The sequence below is a fragment of the Cyprinus carpio genome, chromosome A6 (genome assembly GCF_018340385.1).
Source record: "Cyprinus carpio isolate SPL01 chromosome A6, ASM1834038v1, whole genome shotgun sequence".
Lineage (NCBI taxonomy): Eukaryota > Metazoa > Chordata > Actinopteri > Cypriniformes > Cyprinidae > Cyprinus > Cyprinus carpio.
The window spans coordinates 8,020,832-8,041,660 of record NC_056577.1 but is presented as its reverse complement, the minus strand read 5'-3'; the positions used below and the strand labels follow the sequence as shown (position 1 = coordinate 8,041,660).

General features: G+C 36.9%; 1 pseudogene; it reads right to left on the bottom strand.

The window, feature by feature from the left end:
- Window positions 1–515: 515 nt before the first annotated feature.
- LOC122134380 lies at window positions 516–20,356 on the bottom strand (annotated as a pseudogene).
- Window positions 20,357–20,829: the final 473 nt, after the last annotated feature.

The following is a 20,829-nucleotide window of genomic DNA, read 5'->3' as shown; positions in this document are numbered from 1 at the left end:
TTAGTTTAGTACCTTCAGGTAAGCTAAATGAGAAATGTTGCCTTGGTGACAAGCAGAAATTAATATGGTTTATGCATAAATATTAAGCAGCGCAACTGTTTTCATCATTGATATAAAATGTTTCTTGAGCATTGATTTGTGAAGGATCATGTGACACTGATCACTGGAGTAATGATGCTGCATATTACACATTTAACTGAGTGATTTTTGTAAATGTGAATAAGGTGCAGAAAAGACATTGAAATGGCGTTGTGCATTAGTAAAAAATATATTCTCCTTTATTTATATTTATATCATTTAAAGTGTAATTTTTTAAGACATATTTCTATATAACCACTAATTTCACTTAATATAAAAACCTAGAGTAAAACTACTAAATTTCTCTTTACCTAAGAGGTTCTCAGCAGTGTAAGGATTGCTCTGGATGACAGATGAATCTAACCAGAAATGAATTCCTCATACGCTCCAGTAGAAAACCTTCTACGACCCTTGAACTTGGAGGAAGCATGAGCAAGTAGACCAGAAATATCCAGTTTATTCTCCATCAGCAGAAAAATCACAGAAATGATCAACATGCAAGACTCAATTCACACACCCTCACCACAGACCGTTCATTGAAAATAAAGATTTGCACACAGACAAGCAAGTCATTCACCAATGATCCAGTGAAATCAATTGGTTTCACACTCTCACTTACATATAGACATCAAAATACTTGATAAAAAAGTCTCTGTGCATTAGTACAGTTTGTTCCACATTATCTGCATGTGGGTATGAGGATATTTTAAAACTTGGGCTGGTTTCTGTTCTTAACATCTCTTCATTCAAAAATCAGTTCTTCACATTTTATAAGGTCTCCCTAAGATCACGTTTATCTCTTGTGCTTTAAAAATCTATAGCTTGTCGACTGAGGACTTTCTAACTGTGCCTTTGTTATTGCAGATAAATGGGGTTCTCTTGTCTCTAAACCAGTCATACACCAACACAATAGTATTTCTATCATATAAATCAATATATAACATACATATAGAATAGTCTTGTATCTTTAAGTCCACAGTTGGTCAAAGGGATGAATCGGAGGTTAAAGATCACAATACACGTTCATCCTGAAGAACACCACATCCGGTGCTGAGATTCAAGAAACAACAAACCTCTTACATCCAAAAATATGACCATCTATGAACATTTCTTTATGGCACAAACTTCCTGAACAATTTAATAGTGTTTTTACTTTTTATCATACATACAAAGAATACACATACTTGCAAATATTTCAAGCAATAAAATCTTGTAAAGGAATGGTGAAAAAGAAGTATTTTAAGGTTGTAGTCGGTCCCAAACTCCTCTGAAATCCTTTGGTATATCCTCCTGCTAAAGATATCAAACTGAACTGCACTCAAAATGTAACGGTTTAAAAGAAATTCAACTCTCAACACAATGAAAACCTAAAGAAACCCATGCGTCTCTTTATTACCTGGCACAACAATATGCATAAAATCCCCGTTCTGTCATTCTTGGCAAAAGCTTTTCTGTCAGTCGCTGGTCAGTTGACAGCACACGGTTAAGAGGTGATGTAAAAGGAACATGCACATCCAAGATGGCAATCTTCCAATTCTGTGATGACATGAGAATGTACAACTGTCCTTCTACTTGTCAGACCCATTCCTCCAGAGCAGAGACGGATAGGAGCGAAAGCAAAGCGATCACTATCAACACAAGTCAAGCAAACCAACACTTCTCTGATACATGTTTCTAAGAGATTGAAATTAAGAGATGAATAAATGTTCCTAATGTATTTATCTTATACAACAGTTTTTTTCGTTAAAATCTTCACCGCAGTTTTTCCTCAGTCTGTTTGTCTTCAACAAGCTTGTGCATGATGTAGTGTAGCTGAATTCATTTGTGTTTGTGTGTGTATGTGCGCACTCAAAAGAATGAGGAAGATGATGGACAGAGGAGCAGTGGCGCCACCGGGTGGCTTAGTCTGCGTAATGCATGATGGACTCCACGTAGTTCCCTGGGAAGAGGCCTGTGGTCCCGCTCATCACGCCCTCGAACCAGCCATCGTCGTTCTTCTTGATGACGTATATGATCGCCCCCTCCTGGAAGGATAGCTCGTCTTCTTTGTCTCGCGTGTAGTCGTAAATCGCCACCACTGATGGGAATAGTGTGATAAAGATAAGAAAATCAATGGCTGGTTATGTTTTTATTGTAATTAAGTATTACAGCATGACAGACTGTGCTACACTCTAAATATTGTATATTGTGATGCTGTGATCAACTTTTCTTTTGTTAGGGAATTTAGGCTTTTCTCTTAGGAGCTAGCTTTGTGTTTGTTTGTTGTTTTGGCCTTTGCGCACCCCTGAAGTTGTGCTTTCACTCATGGTTCTGTAAATAAATGTGTAAAGGATCGCTGATTGTCGATTTTAGTTCATGTTGCGGCCTTAGCCCTAGACAGGGTCGTGACAATTGGGGGCTCGTCCGGGATCTGAACCCAGGACAACTCGCACCCCAAGCGAGAATCATACCCCTAGACCCCAAGTTTATTTCAAATAATAATTTTTTTTTTAATGGTGTTCAGTTTTAGTTGTAATAATGTAATAACACTGTATCCATTTTTCATACTGGAAATTACTGTGATGCCTAAATTCACTTTTAATATTTAAAATGATTTTTTGGGTTTGTTGATTTCAATTATGTATATATTTATTATTTAGTTGTAATATAAGTGACTGATTTGAATTTTTATTGTATTTTTATTAATTTATATAGTTTTTATTATATTATTTCATTTATATATTACTATATTTATTTATTATTTATGGGTCATTAGCCAAAATAATAAAAAAATAATTGGCACCGGCCAGATTTTTTAATACCCCTACAAATTCAATTAAAATTTAAAACCCTACAATTTTTTATAGTAACCCATTTCCACTACAAGAAACAAATACACACTTTGGTAAATTAAGACATAATTATGACATTAAAAGTCATCAGCTAATATTCACAATGACACAAGAAATTTGGACTCATGTCATTGAGTTTTTATCTCAATGTCACTAATTATGACTTGTCAATTCCAACTTATGTCATAATTATGATTTACCAAAGCTTGATTTTCTTTTTCTTGTGTAGCAAAAATGGGCTACCACAGATTTTCAATAAAAACGTATAAACTGTATAAAAAAAAAATAAATAAATTGAGCTAAACAAGTAACATTTATGATACCGTTGTCAGATTCATTGCTGGTATGATATACATTATTGAAATGCAATTATTTGATCCTTCTCCATTCAAATCAACAGGAGCATTCCTACATGGTGAAACCAGTGTCTACTGTACACTCTGAGAAACAGCTAGAAATGTACCTTTCTCCAGGTAACTGCGAGGGGCCCATGGCGGGTCTTCTTCAGCATAAGGGTCACTGTACTCCACCACCGCTGACTCTTCCTCATCATCACCCTCCTCATCCTCATAGTCCTCTGGAGGAGGTGGAGGCGGGGTTGCTTCCTCAAACTCCACCACCTCTCTGCAGGAGGCGGCGGTGAGGAGCGTCTGAGACTAAAGCGATGAACAAATAATCTTAGACACAAGCTATTTCTGGGAGAATTGTCTAACTTCTTTTAGCTGATGTGAGACAAATGACTCATGCTGGATGGGGCTCGGGAGGAAAATGTGTTAGTACAGAAATTAGGGAGTATTAAATTTAGAATGGGAAGAATTTCCACTTCCTCAAAACAGCAATAAGCTATTTTTTTGAAAAGGGAACTTCACTAAGGCCATGTACACACTACAGATAAATAAGGTCCAAGGTAGTGTTTTCTCCACCACAACATCTAATAAATTATACTTTTAACTCTTTCAGTCTGAATTAAATGTTATTAGATGAAACAAACAAATGATTAGTCTGACTCTTATACGCCCGTTCTATAGAATTACTCAAAGTGAAGTATTGATAACTGTTTGAGTCATGTCTGACTTCAAATGAAACAAAGTGTATTTACAGAACGTAGGCTGTTAAACAGCAACAGCTGAACAATTCCAGTGTACTTTCTCAGAAAAAATATTTCAGTGTGTACGTGGCCTAACACTCCTCACCAGACGTGACGTGAAACCTCAAAACACAAAGAGTATCTTTCCCCTATTAATCAGAGTTTTTTGTCCTAACCAGCTGTGATAGAAACCGTTAGGAAAAAAATAGAATCCTCTGTTTCTGCAACGCCGCAGCTGGGAACAAGAACATTACAAACTATATGTCCAAATGACAATCACAGGTACTGATTATGTGCTTTGTATTTATCTTACAAGGTTTCATATTTATTTTGACTCAATGTGTGTAACATTTTAATAACCATAATGAAAGCGACAATGGATAATTTAGCTCAAATCTTGGGAAATAAGAACGTTCCAACTGTAATCTATGTGCCACTATGTATATTGAATAATGTTAAAATGGATTTTCATTTGTATGCATTTAATAATGTACTCATTTCATTGCGAATACGATCCTGCCCACATGCTCTTCTGATTGGCTGTGATTTGTGATTGATTTCATCTTGTGACAAATTACTTGCTGCTGAAATCTTATCGGGTCTGGTTAGGACACACTGTTGGAAATTCCCCGAACATCTTAAAGGGCTCATCAAATTAAAATTTCACACAAGTTGGCCTTATTGGAGCCAAACTCTGCACCGCATGGGCCCTCCAGGGCAAGATTTGAATAACCCTGTGGTAGATGCACCGGGCACTCAATAATAACATTTAAACATGGAAAAAGTCAGATTTTCATTTGATGAGCCCTTTAACACTATGTTCTAGCAGGTTATTGATGGATCAAATCACATGTGAAGTAACATGCAACAGATCTGCGAAATACAATGAGACATTTTAATATGTAAACACAAACATGCATGTTTAAAGAGCATGCAAAAACTGTTAAACACTAAAAAAAAAAACTAATTAATCTACAACACACATTTGCATGCATGCCCGTTTTTGTCATGATATAAAAAGGTAATAGTGACTTTCTCACAATTCAGAGTTTTCTTGTAATTCCAAGTTTACATCTCACAATTGACTTTTTTTCACTCTGATTTATGAGTTAACATCTCACAATTCTTTAACCATGAAATAAATAAAAAAGGTAATTGTGACTTGTCATATCACAATTCACAATTTTCTTGCAATTGTAAATTTATATCTCACCTTTTTTACTCAGAATTGCAATAGAAAAGGTCTAAATTGTGAGATAAAAAAAGGTCACAATTACCTTTTTTTTTTTGTTATCCTATGGCTGAAACAAGCTGTAAACTCAGAATTCAGGGTAAAAAAGGTCCAATTTGTACGACACAAACTCAAAAATTTGTGAGGGGGAAAAAAGTCAGATTTGTGAAAAAAAGAAAAAAAAAATTGTTTTTTATTCTGCAGCAGAAACGGGCTTCCATATATTTGAGAGTATTTTCCCAATGGATAACTTACTGGTCTCCTGAACCCCGAGCCACAAGCCCATGAGGCGGTAGCTGGGGGGTGATCTGGAGAATAGAGGGGGGCGAGGGGCCATAGGGCTACCCAACCCAACAACAGGGGTAATTCAGTTCAGAAAGGAAAAACAGAAAGGGAAGGAAACAACAAAAAAATTGAGGGGTGGGTGAAACAAAAGGAATGAAAAGAGAGGAAGTTGACAAGAAAACAGTAGGAGATGGCAAGTTAAGACCGAGCACACTGATTTAAATGACATACAAACAAGCTCCTTCTCTAGTTATTGTATTAATTTTCTACCATTATATGGACACTTGAGCATGTCTTGTGTGTCTACCTTGGTTTTGGTTGTAGTGTGGCCCTCCATTAAGCTGGTTTTGGATCATGTTTGGATTTGTGTTCTGAGGCATGTTGTTGGGCTGTCCAGTAACTGATGACGGCCGGCGATAGGGCAGGGAACCTCCCACTGAGGGCGTGGTGTGCCGTGTCATTGGCCGGTTCATACTGTAAAAGTGAGGACCATTGCCTGGGAGACAAAGAGAAAATTAATTAATAAAACTAATTCTGTTTCTTCTTTGAATAGCAGTACGGGATACACAATAGGCAGACCACGATACATTCAATGATATATGGAATGAACTGAAAACACAAATACTGACTTCAACAGTATATATTGGTTACCAATATTCTTTATAATATCTTCTTTTGTGTTCAACAGAAGAAAGAACAACAAGAGGGTTGAAAAATGAAATTTTTTATTTTTGGGTGAACTATTCCTATAAAGATTTAAAGTAACAAATGTAATCTACATTTAAAATGTAAAAATGGGGAAATGAGCATCCACAAATTAATCTAAAAAACTCCAATATTGGCCAATACCATTAAATACGGTGCATTGCTATAAACAACATTTCTCTCACTTGGCCATAGCATTGGATACATTTTGTCTGAGCTTGTTGGAGTGCATTATGGAATTACCTTCACCATGAAGAGTACATGTAATGTTGCCTAAAAGATGCATCCTAGAAGGGAACATATACCTTGTCTTAAAAACGATGCTTTAAAATACTGTCTAGGTAGGCAGATCACTAGTTTTGGAACAGAGCTACAGAGAAAAATATTATCCTCGAACCAATCTGTCCATGTAAATATGTTGGCCCATGATAAATTCCTAACTTTGATTTATGAAACATCTCATCTTAAAAAGAAAGACCCCAAAATAGTATCTAAGAAGGATGAACAGGAAGTAAAGATGGACCAAATGATGTGATGGAGACAAATGCCACTGGGAATGTAATCCAACCAAGAGCTGGAGCACGGATGCACAGCAAGCCAAGACAAACCAAGCCCATGCTGGTGAAGCCTGGGTGAGATGCAGGAGGGATGAATCCTGGGTGACGTCAGGTAAATCACGTATGATCACGTGCAGGTTGTCACTCAAAGATGGACGAGTGTGGAGATGGATTTGAGGAGGAGCTGAGGGGACTCACCTTGAGCGGGGGTTCTAGTTGCAGCAGCAGGGTTGGTATTGGTGCTAATGGGAAGGTTGGGGGGAAGCTGTGGGGGTGGTGGTATTTCAGGAGGGCCCTCTGCTGGCAGAGCAGGGGTCGGGGCAGGGGCAGGGGGCACTGGCTCTGGGGTGGGAGGTGGCGGAGGTACGGGAGGGGCAGGGATAGTAAAGCTCGGAGGGGGTTTGGGAGGGTTGGGAGGGGCAGGTGTTGTACCTGCAGCCCCGCGTGCCATACAGAAACAGGAAGCCCAGGGGAGAAGATAACAAGAGTGACAGAACAGAGGTGAAGAAAGGTCGAAAGGAAAAACAGGGTCACAGGGAGAAGGGATAGGTGCAGCGAGTAAAAAGAGAAGAAATAAAGAGGCAGTGAACAGAAAGAGAATTATCATCGCTAATAGTGGGACAGGAAATAGCCTTCAATACAGTAACAACGATAATTTCTTCAGAACCTTGGACAGTTGTCAGATTCATTTACTAATACTTAATCACACAAAGAGCAGGAATCTCACCGGGAAAGGCTGTGGGCGGGGCTGGGGTTGGCACGGCAATGGGCACGCCCACGCTTCCACTCCCACTGTTCTCTCTGCTGCTACTGCGACTGCTGGGATGACTGCCGCCGCTGCTGCCACTGCTGACACACAAAACACATCATGCTACTTAACTGCCAATGGTCAAGAACCATGCCTATGACAGGACAGCGCGGCATGAACTTTTTACTTCCATAACTTAACGTATTTCCAAGACTAGGTGGAAAAAATGTAGGGTGGGACTTCATTTTCATCCTTCGAGAGTTGATCCCCAAAAGCGGTTGTACCAGAATGAAGTCAGACTGAATATAAAAGGCTAAATAACTGTTTGGTTATAAGTGACGTCAACAGAAAAGAAAAGTCATTTTAAAGGAAGAACATGTTATTACATTTCGTTTAAAGAATGAATCATTCACAACAGTGTGTGCATTAAATTAATTTTACCTCACATTCAAAAAAAAAAAAAAAAAAATCATTTCAGCACATTTCATCAAAATTTCAGTGACCAGGCCAATTAATTAATCAATTTTTGATTATTTCAGAATTTCAGTTATTATAGGCTCATAACTACAGATAAAACAATTTAATTGGCCTGGATGATATATAGCCGGTATTTGTTCATATCCAGATTACCAATAGATGACTTAAGGTTATAAAGACTATACTTGGTCATTTTCAGACTAACTAATGGTGGAATGATGAAATGACTATGAAGAATATTTGACCATTTTTAGATTGGTTGACAATAATAGTGGCAGACTGATTGGAAAAACTGGCCATTATTCTGACAGTATTTGGCCATTGTCAGATTATTGTAGAAACTTAATCTTCTGTAAAGTTGCTTTGCAATGATTTGTATCGTAAAAAGCGCTGTACAAATAAACTTGAATTGAATTGAATTGAATTATCCGCTAATGTCAAGCAGAAGTAATTCCAGATTAGATCAGCCAACACTTATCCACTTGGCCAAATTACATAAGCATTTCCTTCTTTTGTCAGTTTTAAATCTAACAACAGCCTTGTCAATGAATAATGCACATTCTGTATTTAAAGAGTTTTAAGATAATTACATTTTAACAATTTTGCTTAGTTTAGTTTTTTGCACAATCAAAGTTTTCTAAACGTACCAATCACTCCACCTGGATGATCAACTTCAGGGTGATTTTAGGGTGGAAAACATCTGAAAAATAATCTGCTGCTTAATATTTCTGTGGAAACCGTGATAATATTTCTTGAACAAAGTTTAAAGGTTGAAACTGAAACCTTTGCAACATTTTGAATGTCTTTACAGTCACTTTTTATCAATTCAATGCATCCTTGCTGAATAAATGTATTCATTTCTTAAAAAAAAAAAAAAAAAAACTTTGAACAGTACTGTATTAATGTACAAAGATAGATCTCTTCATACACATCTCGCATGGTCATGAATTGAGGAATTGTGGGTGAGAATCTGAGAAGAGGAAGAGGAGGAAGAGTTCTGTAAGAATGAAATTATGTGCTCTCTGTTTGTCCCCTGAGACTCTCAAAATCAGAGTGCTGAGAATGCACACAGCAAAGAGATGACGAGATACGTGTAAAAAAGACTGAAATAGAAAAAGACGGTAAGTGAAAGAGCAGGAAAGAGCTCTTCTTTAAGTAGGCTATGGCTGTCTGAACCCAAAAAAGATCCAAATAAGAGAGATAGAAAGCAAAGGAGAAGAAAAGAGAAAGTTAGTGAGTGACTGTTACTTTGGCCGAAAGTCACACTGCAACAGACACCAAATAAAGACAGCTTAAAAACAGAACAACAGCGACAGGAAGGACAGACGGGAAAGGAAAAGAGGATGCAAAAAAAAGAGGGTGAGAAAGTGTGAGGGACCTCTTTTTTTTCCTTTTTAAAGTTAATTTTTTTTAAGCCTGTCCAGGGGATAATGCTGTGTGTCTGTGTGTGTGAGTACCTGTACGTGCGGGTCCTCTGATTAACGGATGCAGTTCTAGCCGGGCTCTGCAGGGGTGGTGCGGTGTTTCGTGTTGGACTCTGCACATAGTCGTTAGGGACGACTGGTGGACGCACAGGTTCGAGCGTCCGGTAAGGGGAGTGGCGCCTGCCGAGGGGGGGCGGGGTTAAAATAATTTAATATCCACTAAGGGGTGGAGTCAAACATCATTGTTGACAGACTCCAATAATTACATACTGAGAGATCTTGTGTCACATCTTGTAGTCTGAAAATCCATTTAGAACATCACAACAGTAAAGCAAACCCTCATGAGTCATGTCTAATTTATAGATTTGTAGATCTGCGAGGCAATTAGGGTTGGCAGTATCACCAAAATAGACCAAGGAGTAATTTTATGTCTGGATCTACAAATAATATCAATATTTGAACAGAATGTATGACAATACAGTTATTTTTGCTTTAAACTCAACAACAACAAAAAACAGTAATAGGTTTAAATAATAAAGTCACCTGACAATGCCTTAAGATAATAAAGTGAACTGAATACTTAAAAAAAATACTTAATTAGAAGTAGAGCAAAAATTGGTTCGACCAATACTTTTTACACTTTTCAGTTAGTGGTTCTCTAATAGAGTCTACCAGTAAATGTCACACCACTGTGCATTAAACAGGAAATAACAGTGTTAGTTCATTCTCAAGTGAGAAATATGTAGCATTTTATCTTAACAGTTAGACACAGTGAAAGAATGAAATACTTTTATTTCATGTAACATCATTTTTTGTTATTAATGACATTTTCTAAATGCAATTTTCTATTGTTTAGTTAATAAGCAAATGCGTTATTATTATTAAGTTTTTGTTTTATATTAAATTGCTGTATACATTACATATAAAAAACAGAAATGAATAAGATACTTATTAAATCAGATACTTAAACACAAAAATTGTTTGGTCATATAAAAAGCATTACTGCTTAATCCTTATCTTCATCTAATATGAACTTCTATTTTTTTTTTTTTTTTTAGATGGATGCAAAACAAAAGATATGGTTATTCATAACAAATGACAGGACAGTGCAGCATGAACTCTTTTGTACCATGCTGTTTCATCCCACTTTTGGGTTGTTTGGCTTCCCATACTAGCAGAAATCTGTCATGTGTCTGTATGTATTAAAGAAGCCTGTTGTGTTGCATTACAGAAGGTTGTCTGCATTGCTTGTGGTTGGCCGTTGTGTTGCCATGGTGACAGTGAGGGGTTGGGGCCATGGACACGGGTATGAGCGGGAAGAACACAGTCGAGATTTAACAGTAACAGACATCAGCTGTAAAAACTCAATGACATAAAATAATAATAACACATCACAAACACAACATGACAGTCTTTTCTCCACAGTGACCTGCAGTGGCAGAAAAAGGCACAAAGACTGAAACACAAAGATCCAGAAAGCTTCAGTGTGTCAGTCCCTGAACAGAGAACAAGCCAAAACTGTTAACTACAATACAAACATTCGTAGATGTGTGCGAGCATGGCTGTCAGGAATAGAGATTAGATAAGAGATGGAGAGAAGCGACAATGAGAATTTCCTTTTCAACCACCAGATCAACATGTGCACAATAGTATCTCACAATTCAAAGGGGTCTTTTCATGCATTTTTATCATATTATTTCACTCCTAGATGTCCATTTATAATGCAAGTTAAGCTTTTTGCACTAAAAATATGATGCTAAAACAATTCAGATCAGGCTGAAATGTTCTGAGACCTGTAGGCTGAAATGCACTCAGTAATTTTTTTTATGAATGTTTCAATGGCCAATATGGACTTTTGAAAATGTTTTCAGTTATGTGTGATATTTACAGTTAGTCATGAGTAGTTCAAGTAAATATTTCAAAAGTATATAACTGCCATTTCCTGACAAATTATTGCTTTCATTTTATAAATATCAAGATAAATAAAAAAAGAGCCTTTGCAAATGTACTTACCTCAGGGTTCCTTTGCCCGGGCCGGGGGGGCTGGGTGGTTTCTGGGTCGGGGCAGCTGTGCGTGGAGTTGTACCCGCTTTCATATTCTGGGCATTGACCTGTGGGGCAAGTGTCAAATATCATTATCAGAACAAATGTAAAGACACGGACATTCCAGCACAAACACAAAACACACATCAAACAAGCCCAACTGAATCCTTACCTTAAACCTTAGTAACCACTACACTCAGAAATGAAGGCAATAAGAGAGGTGAGGAGAGAAAAGATGCAAACAGTTAGCGTGAAGTGTAAAGAGAAACTCACACACATGCAAACACACACAGAGCAGCTAGTTAGGTAGCGCAGTCCATATGATCCAAAGCAAAATACATTCATATTAACTAGTGATGCACAGTATACTGGTATTTGACAACATTATTAATATTAAAAGGTGCACAATAATTTTTTGTTTTTGATTTGCAGGCTGATATAGCAGCTGACTAGCTGACTTATTTAACAAGGCAAAAAGTCTTATAACACATGGGTGACAGAAATAAAGTGAGTAGTATTTAGCTGGTCATGTGATCTTAACATGGCTGGTGCAGTGCTGTAGCCCTTTATGTAAAGGAAAATCTCATATGAATTTACTTTATTTCACATTTCACAAACATATTTGTTAAAACCAACAATAATACTTGGTTTATGTAAAACACACAAGGACTCTAAAGGTGCAGTAAAAACTACTGTTTTCTGGCAGTTTTTCACTGTTGAAATCAAGTCATTTCAATAAAAATTTGGGAATTTTGTGTGAGGGCGAATGAGTTTCCCATGCAGGTTTAGCATCAGGTTCAAGTTGGTCACACATATAAACTGGCTTCATCCCTACCTTTACGCCATGGCCTAAGTCATCCAGCAGACTGTAGTCAACGGGCTTGCGGATGTAGCGTACAGGCCTCTCAGGATTGGCTGGTGCAATGATCTTGTGCGTGCGGGAAGTGTTCTTATTGGTGGTGAGGATGCCAATCTCTCGCCTGGCCACCTTCTCTTTATGGATGTCCACCGTCTGTGGAGGAATGATGTCGTATGATTTGATGTATGCAGAAATGTTCATGGAAACACATCAGATTACAGGTTTGAGCATGAAATCACAACCATGTTAAAATCAAGAAGAGCCTAAAAGTAAAATATGAATGACACAAGCAGTCCATAGACGTGTTTTCAAAAGTCAGTTGATAAATAAATCTATTTTAGTTAATATAAAGGTACTGTCATACACCAAAGTTTAATACTTAGGGTTATTGATTTGAATAAATCTTTTACTTTAGGTAGTAATATTTTAATAGTGACGCTTGCTTTAGAAAATTAACTGAATATAGAAGCAAAATAACTTGCAAACAAAACTGCAATGTACCACCCTGCTCATCTCAACAAGTATAAGATACCCACACTAGCAGATGTCTGTATAGCAGTAAAAAGCACCTGTGAGATGTGGTTGATGGACGACTCCATGCGGCGTAGCTGAGACGCCTGTATGTCCAGCATCTGGAGCACATTGTTGGCGAGAGTGTTGATCAGATATGCTACGCTGGCCAAAGACTGAGTAGTGTAGCTTTTGGTTTCTTCTAGAGCTCTGTGCTTATCTGGAGACTATATGGAAAGAAAAAGGAAGAGGAGAGAGAGAGAGAGAGAGAGAGAGAGAGAGAGAGAGAGAGAGAGTGTGTGTGTGTTAATCTCAGCACAGAAGGATGAATAGAGGTGAAAGAGAACATGATATTGACTCGTGGCCTAATTTCTGTTCCCTCGTTTACACTGCCCTTGAGGAGTGTGCAATATGTTTCATCTACTATAACATAATAATTGTTTTAACGGCGTGCGAGCTTACATTATTGAGTGTGTCTTGAGAGTGCATGCTTTCATTTTGTTATGTATCCTATTAAAGGGATACTCCACCCCAAAATGAAAATTTTGTCATTAATCACTTACCCCCATGTTGTTCCAAACCCGTAAAAGCTCAGTTCATCTTCAGAACACAAATTAAGATATTTTGGATGAAAACCGGGAGGCTTGAGACTGTCCCATAGACTGCCAAGTAAATAACAGTGTCAAGGTCCATAAAAGGTATGAAAGTCGTTGTCAGAATACTTCATCTGCCATCAGACGTGCAATATGGGTTATATGACGAGACGGGAACACTTTTTGTAAGCAAAGAAAACAAAAACAACAACTTTATTCAATAATTCCTTTGTCAACGGTCTCCTCTGTGTCTCTTCCTATCACTGTATGCTGTGTGTGCTCTTCTGTGTCATCCACGCCACAAGGATGCGCTGTTTTATTTCAAATCAAAGCAAAATACATGTAGAAACAACGCATCCTTGTGGCACAGATCCTTGTGGCAGAGTATTCTGACAATGACTTTCATACCTTTTATGGACCTTGACACTGTTATTTACTTGGCAGTCTATGGGACAGTCACAAGCCTTCAGGTTTTCATCCAAAATATCTTAAATTGTGCTCCAAAGACGAACAAAGCTTTTACGGGTTTGGAATGACATGGGGGTAAGTGATTAATGGAAAAATGTTCATTTTGGGGTGGACTATCCCTTTAAAACACCCCCAAAATTCAAGATATGGAGGGAAAAATTCCCCATATGAGATTTTGTTTTTATTTATATTATGTGATAAAGTTGAGCAATTTCACATGCAAGAGTGCTCTTTTCCTCAATATCAGCATCATTTATGTGACTGATTTTATCCAACAGCTGAATAAACAAGTTAATATTAGGTGATATATATTTTAGACACAATACTGTCTGTCTTCAATGAAAATAGTTTCAAACAAAGCCACAGAAGAACCATTACAAGTCTCTGAATGAATCCGTGTTTTTGAATGAAACGAGTGAGTCGATGATTCAATGACCAATACATAAATGCAGTCACTTGATTTTGCTCCTGAATGAATGAATCAGTCATTTGAACAAATCTGTTAATAAATGACTCAATGACTCGCTTAAGACAGTGACTTAGCTGCCATCACTTACTTTTGGATTTAGTTTTTATATTAAAAGTAATAAATAAAATCAACATTCACTGAAAAAACAGCCAAGGCACCAACACAAAAATACACTCAAAATATTTTTTAAAAAATCCCAGTTTGAGATATAATTTTTTTGTCAATATCACACAACTATTCTCCCGTTCATGATTGTTTCCTTTATATGAATGCACAAAACAGACACTGCGGCAACCAATCAGAGCAAAGCACTGGAACAGGGAAAAAAAAAACGCCTCTAGTCACTGCCTCATTGGCCGCCTACAATCCTCATTCACTCCCTGCCGGCGTATCCATGGTGATGCTGTCAAATATATGGGAAGGCCCAGTGATGTACGGTGAGTGAGGATAGCAGGGGAGGAGGGTAGTGTGTGGAACTGAAAGTGTGAGAGAAACACGCCTGATAGCCATCAAAACAAATTAAAAGCCAAAGCTAATTCATATCAAATCCAACTAAAATAGTAATTCTCCAAAATATCAGCTGACTGAGTCTTACTCCTGTACCTGAGCTAACCATTAGTCATTAGTTCACCCATAGGCCACCCCTTGTCACTCCAACGCATATTATTTTGGTTCTTCCATGAAATACAAAAGGAAACATTAAGCAGAATGTCTGAGCTGCTATTTTTCATTTAACATCAATGGATGGTGATTTATTCTGCCAGTGCCAACCTTTAAAAGCATCATAAATATATTCCACTTGGTTTGTGCTAGTTTTGGGCGATATGCTCCATAGTCAAATCATCCTATCGTCAACCTGTGAGATCGCTGATATATGATAATATCGTGCTAATTTATTTATTTACTTACCTAGTTTCATAGCCAGAGAATGAACAAACTCCAGGGTAAGGCTAAAAGTAGCCTAATGTTAGTGTAATCTATTAACTACACATTATATCTTTTAAGTAAAGTAGCATATGGATGTCATGTCATAAAACATTTTTCTATGACTGAATTTGTTTTTAACATGATTATGACAATTTGATAAAATCATTGTAAGTTACTAATTATAATGCTTACATGTCCTAAGTTCAGGGATCCCACACCTTGATTAACTTCAAATTCAAGGACTTTTCAGGTCCAATACCCTCAAATTCAAGGACTTGATGTGGGGACACATTTCAAGTGAGAGCGAGGTAACATTGTAAGACATATCTTGTAAGATACATTGTTACAGTTTTCATGTCTCAAACACAACTATTTTACTACTTTTTGCATTTATTTTTGGCCATATGACAGAGATCTGATATTCCATTTGTTGTATTTCTGTTCTCATAAAACTGAAGAATATTCAGTACATCCTATACTGTATTCTAAAATGATCTGATATTAACTTTTGCATGGATTTTATTGTAAAGAGCTCAGGCTCATGTAACCAGACGTTGTCAGATATAGATATATATATATATATATATATATATATATATATATATATATATATATATATATATATATATATATATATATGTGTGCTTTTAAGTTTTTCTTACCTCATGTGTTTGCATTATCTTAACAAGCAAAGCAATTCAACATTAATTTTACGGTGTGTCTGTGAAACGTTGAGGTACCATCGTAGTAGTTTTGTGCGTGCATGAATGTCATGTAGGGTGACCACATTTTAGTTTTCCAAAAAGAGGACAGTGGGTATGGGCAGGGCAGGGGGCTGGGGTGTGGTTAGTTGGTGGTTAAAGTAGTGGCCAAAGTAGTGCAATGACCATATTCCAAATATCAAAACTGAAAATGTCATTTCCATACCTAAAATACATTTTTACAGTTACTGTTATGCATATTGATCATAAACACAGCTAAAAAGCTTCTTACTAGTGCCCCTCCTTCACAAAACTTAACATCTAGCACAGTTGTATCATAGGCAGAATGCAAAATGTTTCAATACAAGCATTTCAGTCAAATTTAATTTAAGCAACATTTGAAACCTTTAACCCACGGGGGAAAATTAACCCATTTACAGTTTAAAGGTAGACATAGGAAAGAAAATGCAGACTTGGCAACCCTGCATTCAACACGAGCTGCAGGTGTCAGATTTGGTGACTGTAGAAAGTAAAAACCGAATCCCCGACATTTTGGGTGATTCAGAAATCTCGGCCGGAGGCCTTTTTTTAGATCCAAAAAGAGGACATGTCCGGGAAAAAGAGGAAATATGGTCACTCTAAATTGTTGTAGTTTTGTGAGTGAATGTATATTAGGTGGGAAACACTTAACATAACACGTAAATCCCCGTAACTAATGTAAATCAAGCAAGCTAATACGCATAAGCCATGAGGTATTGGCAAAATAACACATTAGACACACTTTCTCTTTTTAAATCTAATTAAAAACACACCTCTTTGGTCAAGCATTCAAATAATGCATCTCATAATTTTGGACTGCAGTTATATCTGATCAGATGCACATTATTATTCTTTAACTTGGGTTGGAACAGCAGCTACGCTAATTATGTCTCTTATTTGTTTCTCTGTTTTGTAACTAGGATTTACACAAGCTCCAGTCTGGATCCAGAACACCTGAGAAGAGATGATGCCAACCCCTCAGAGGACCTCAGATGATGCTAACCCTGAAACAACATACAGAACTAACCCATTTTGCTATAAGTTTGATTGCATAATTGCTATTAATAGTGTTAATCGTCTGTTTGTTAACGTTTTTAATTGATTTTTCCGAACAATTCTGCCGTATGCACATAAACTGACAGTCACCACTGATAAGCTACTACTAAATATTGTAGAAACTTAATTTTCTGTAAAGTTGCTTTGCAATGATTTGTATCGTAAAAAGCGCTATACAAATAAACTTGAATTGAATAATATGGAATTTTTTCCTGAAAACTTCTTGCACAAAATAAATTCAAACACTTTCAAGGACCTGTGTCAATGTATGTTTATTTTCAAAAACTTTCCAGGGCCTTGAAATTTTTTTTTCAGATTCACAAACTTTCAAGGATTTCAAGCACCTGTGGGAACCCTGTAAGTTATTCTAACAGCAGCTACAGAAAATGAGCAAAGAATATTTACATTATCAAAGAAAATCATCACTGACTTCAGTCTAGCGCGAGTTTACGCACTTTAAAAAAACACTCTTGTTATAATCAATGAAGCTATCTACACCCGTATGACTCGTTGAATAAATCTCTTATACTTACATCGCACGTACGACCTCTCCTGCCTGATTGGAAACTGAGAAACAAAATATTAACACGCATTAACATGTTATTTAACATGTAAAAACCTGGTAATCCCTGAGAAAATAAATATTGACGGAACACATAAGCCCTAATATTAATTAGATAATACTCAGCCTGATAATATAATACCAATATATGCAGTATTATTATTATATCATCAATGCTGCAACAGGCAATATCTCTAACTATTGTCGATACACAATACTATCGTCTATCGGCACAAAACTAGTTTGAGCACTATATGTCAGGTCTTCAAAAGCCAAACGAAAGCTTTATGTAAGGAATGGCCTGTTGCTTACATACTGATATTGAATAATTATACACTGATAATGAATATGCAGTACCGCTTAAATCTAATTTACAGTCATGATTTTAGATGTCATGTGACAGATTACAATGCAACACATGCGAGAACCAAGGGTGATTTGGAGTGAATAATAATGTCATATCTGTCATGAAAGGTTCATTTACTTTAATTCAACACAAATAAAAGAGATTTGTGAGCTCCAGCTCAGATTTTCAGAGATGAAACAGTTTATTTTATTTTTTCTTCCTGCAAAACAGTCATATGGCTTTCCAAGATTTGGAATTGCTCTCAAGTCCTAGTACTTCTTATATTGTACTTTCATCTTCTCCTTTTTTAATATGTATGGACATTTAGCCATTTGGTGTTCCACTGAAGAAAGACAATCATACAGGGTTTGAATGTCATGATGAGGAGACAAACTATGGGAGAACAGTCATTGCACTGTCAGCTCGAGATAAAAACCTTCTTTTGTCATTAACGCTTTGAGGAAAACATCAGATTCATTCAATAAAACACTAGAGGTCCAAAACGCACTAATGTTTCTATCAAATGCAACATTTCTATATATGACCATGACACGTGCAAAATAATGCAACAATTATCTATTAATATGACCTTCCCAGAACAAAAAACGAATGTGATTAGGCTTATTTCTGCAAAAAAAAAAAAAAAAAATTATAATTCCTGACAAGAATGAGAACCTGTCTGAATTCACAAACATATCTGTATGCAATATGCATGAATTCAGGGAGTGGGAAATATTGGGTTACATACTAAACTAAAACCAGACCACATGCAAGCAAGACTCATATCAACCCAAGCTAAATGCTGCCATGGAAAGAAATCCAAGCTTGGTCACAAGAAGCTTTTTATGGCATTTCTGAACCTGCTGTGACAAAGCCATGAGAAAATACAATGTTCACAATTCGCTCACAACTAACAGATTTTCTTTTCAGATGACATAACAAAATGCATTCATAGAGCATCATATCTGCTCTGCACGATTCCCTGAGTCAAACCACAAATCAAAACCTGTTTAACATCTCTACAACTGTGAGCTCTCACTCTTAAACTCTAACCTTCCGCTTTAACAGGCCGGCAAACACTAGTCAAGTATGCAATATTTCAGGAACCGGGAACACATCACGACTCAAAAGTACTGGAATCAGCATCCACAGTGAACAAACTCATTTTCCAGTGACATCCAGTCACTGATCTGCTGGGGTCCATATGACACTCTGTATTTTTGGAGCAATAAATGTCAAAAGTTTGATTTCTAATGCACTATTTCTGAGGGACTACAAACACTAAACAGAGAAGTCCATATCCTTACACACCCACTTCTGTGGATCCCCCAGGAATGCTGAAAATAACACAAATTTAGTCATTCATTTTATCGTTCCAGAAGCACTTTACAGATTCCAGAGTGAATCATAAAACTCATGCTAGCAGGAAAAACTGCATTTACCATAGTTCTAGCAATGGTACTTGTGTAATACCATAGTAAGCAAGCACTGCATTACCATAATTAGACAAACATAACTAACAAACAAACGGTATTTGTTGGCAAAAGGCAGATTTTAACCTAACCGCCATATTTGTCATGAAAAGATACCACAGTTAATCATGTATAACAATAGTAAAATTTTGCGATTTCGAAAATGCAAATAAACGCGATAGTACCAAAATACTAAAACAGAAAACTGTACACATTCGCTCTCGATAATAAACTAACACAAACAACACCATAATAATAGCAAACTAGTAAAAACACTAACATTAATAGATAATTACACTAAAAAGCAAAATAATCAAATAAAACAGTCCATAAGCCCCCAGTATTTAGCAGCAGAGCTAACTTCAAAAACACTGCGCTGCTGTGATTAAAATATCTTCACAAACGCTATTATACATTAACACACCACTTTAAATCATATCACTCGGTTTTAATTATGCATTTTAATTGTGTATATATTAATATTAAATTTAAAAAGAGCTAAAGTAAACTGTCTTTTGATGTGATACACTTGAGGTTTACTCATTGGTTTCGCTTCGGCTAGCAATTACAGTATGAATTACAAGCAATATAATACGCGATGTCAGGCAGTCCGCTCGACTGCACTGTCACTCGACAAGACACAAGCAGTCGGATCATAATCTCTTGTGTCATTTCTCATCCGGTATCTGGCCGTGTCTCGGATGTTTTCAGGTTTTGTAATGTCACGAACCTGAATGTAGTTTGCTCCTCGCAGTACTCGGCGACTCTCTCTAGGTTGGCGTAGCTGTCCAGCAGAGCTCCTCGACCAGCAGGAATCTCCTCTTCCAACAGCATCTGCAGCTCCGCCATCTTCACATCTTACTGATGCATGCTGGAGGAAAACACCACCATCACACTCCCCTCTGCCTCACTGTGTGATGCACGCAGGAGGAAAACACCATCACATTACCTCACATTCACCATTCTCTTTCCCTCCTCCCCTATATGTTCCTTTGTCACTCTTTCTGTCCCCCTTTTCTGTCTTTTTGCTGTATCCCAAAAAATGCTCTATACAGAATGGTTTCATTATTTGGCCTAGATAGACAGACAGACAGACAGATAGGACAGACAGATAGATAGCTAGATAGATAGATAGATAGATAGATAGATAGATAGATAGCTAGATTAGATGCATACTTTTTTATCACATTTTTATTAGTATAGAAAGATTGCATTTAAAAGATTGCGATTCAATGTGGGTTTGATCATCGTTTATGGAATGTCTGTGACATTCAGAAGGGAATGACCGTCTAAAATAACCGTGGCATATAGTTTTAATAACCTGGACCTTTTCTAAAAATGACATTTCTTTGATCTTATCA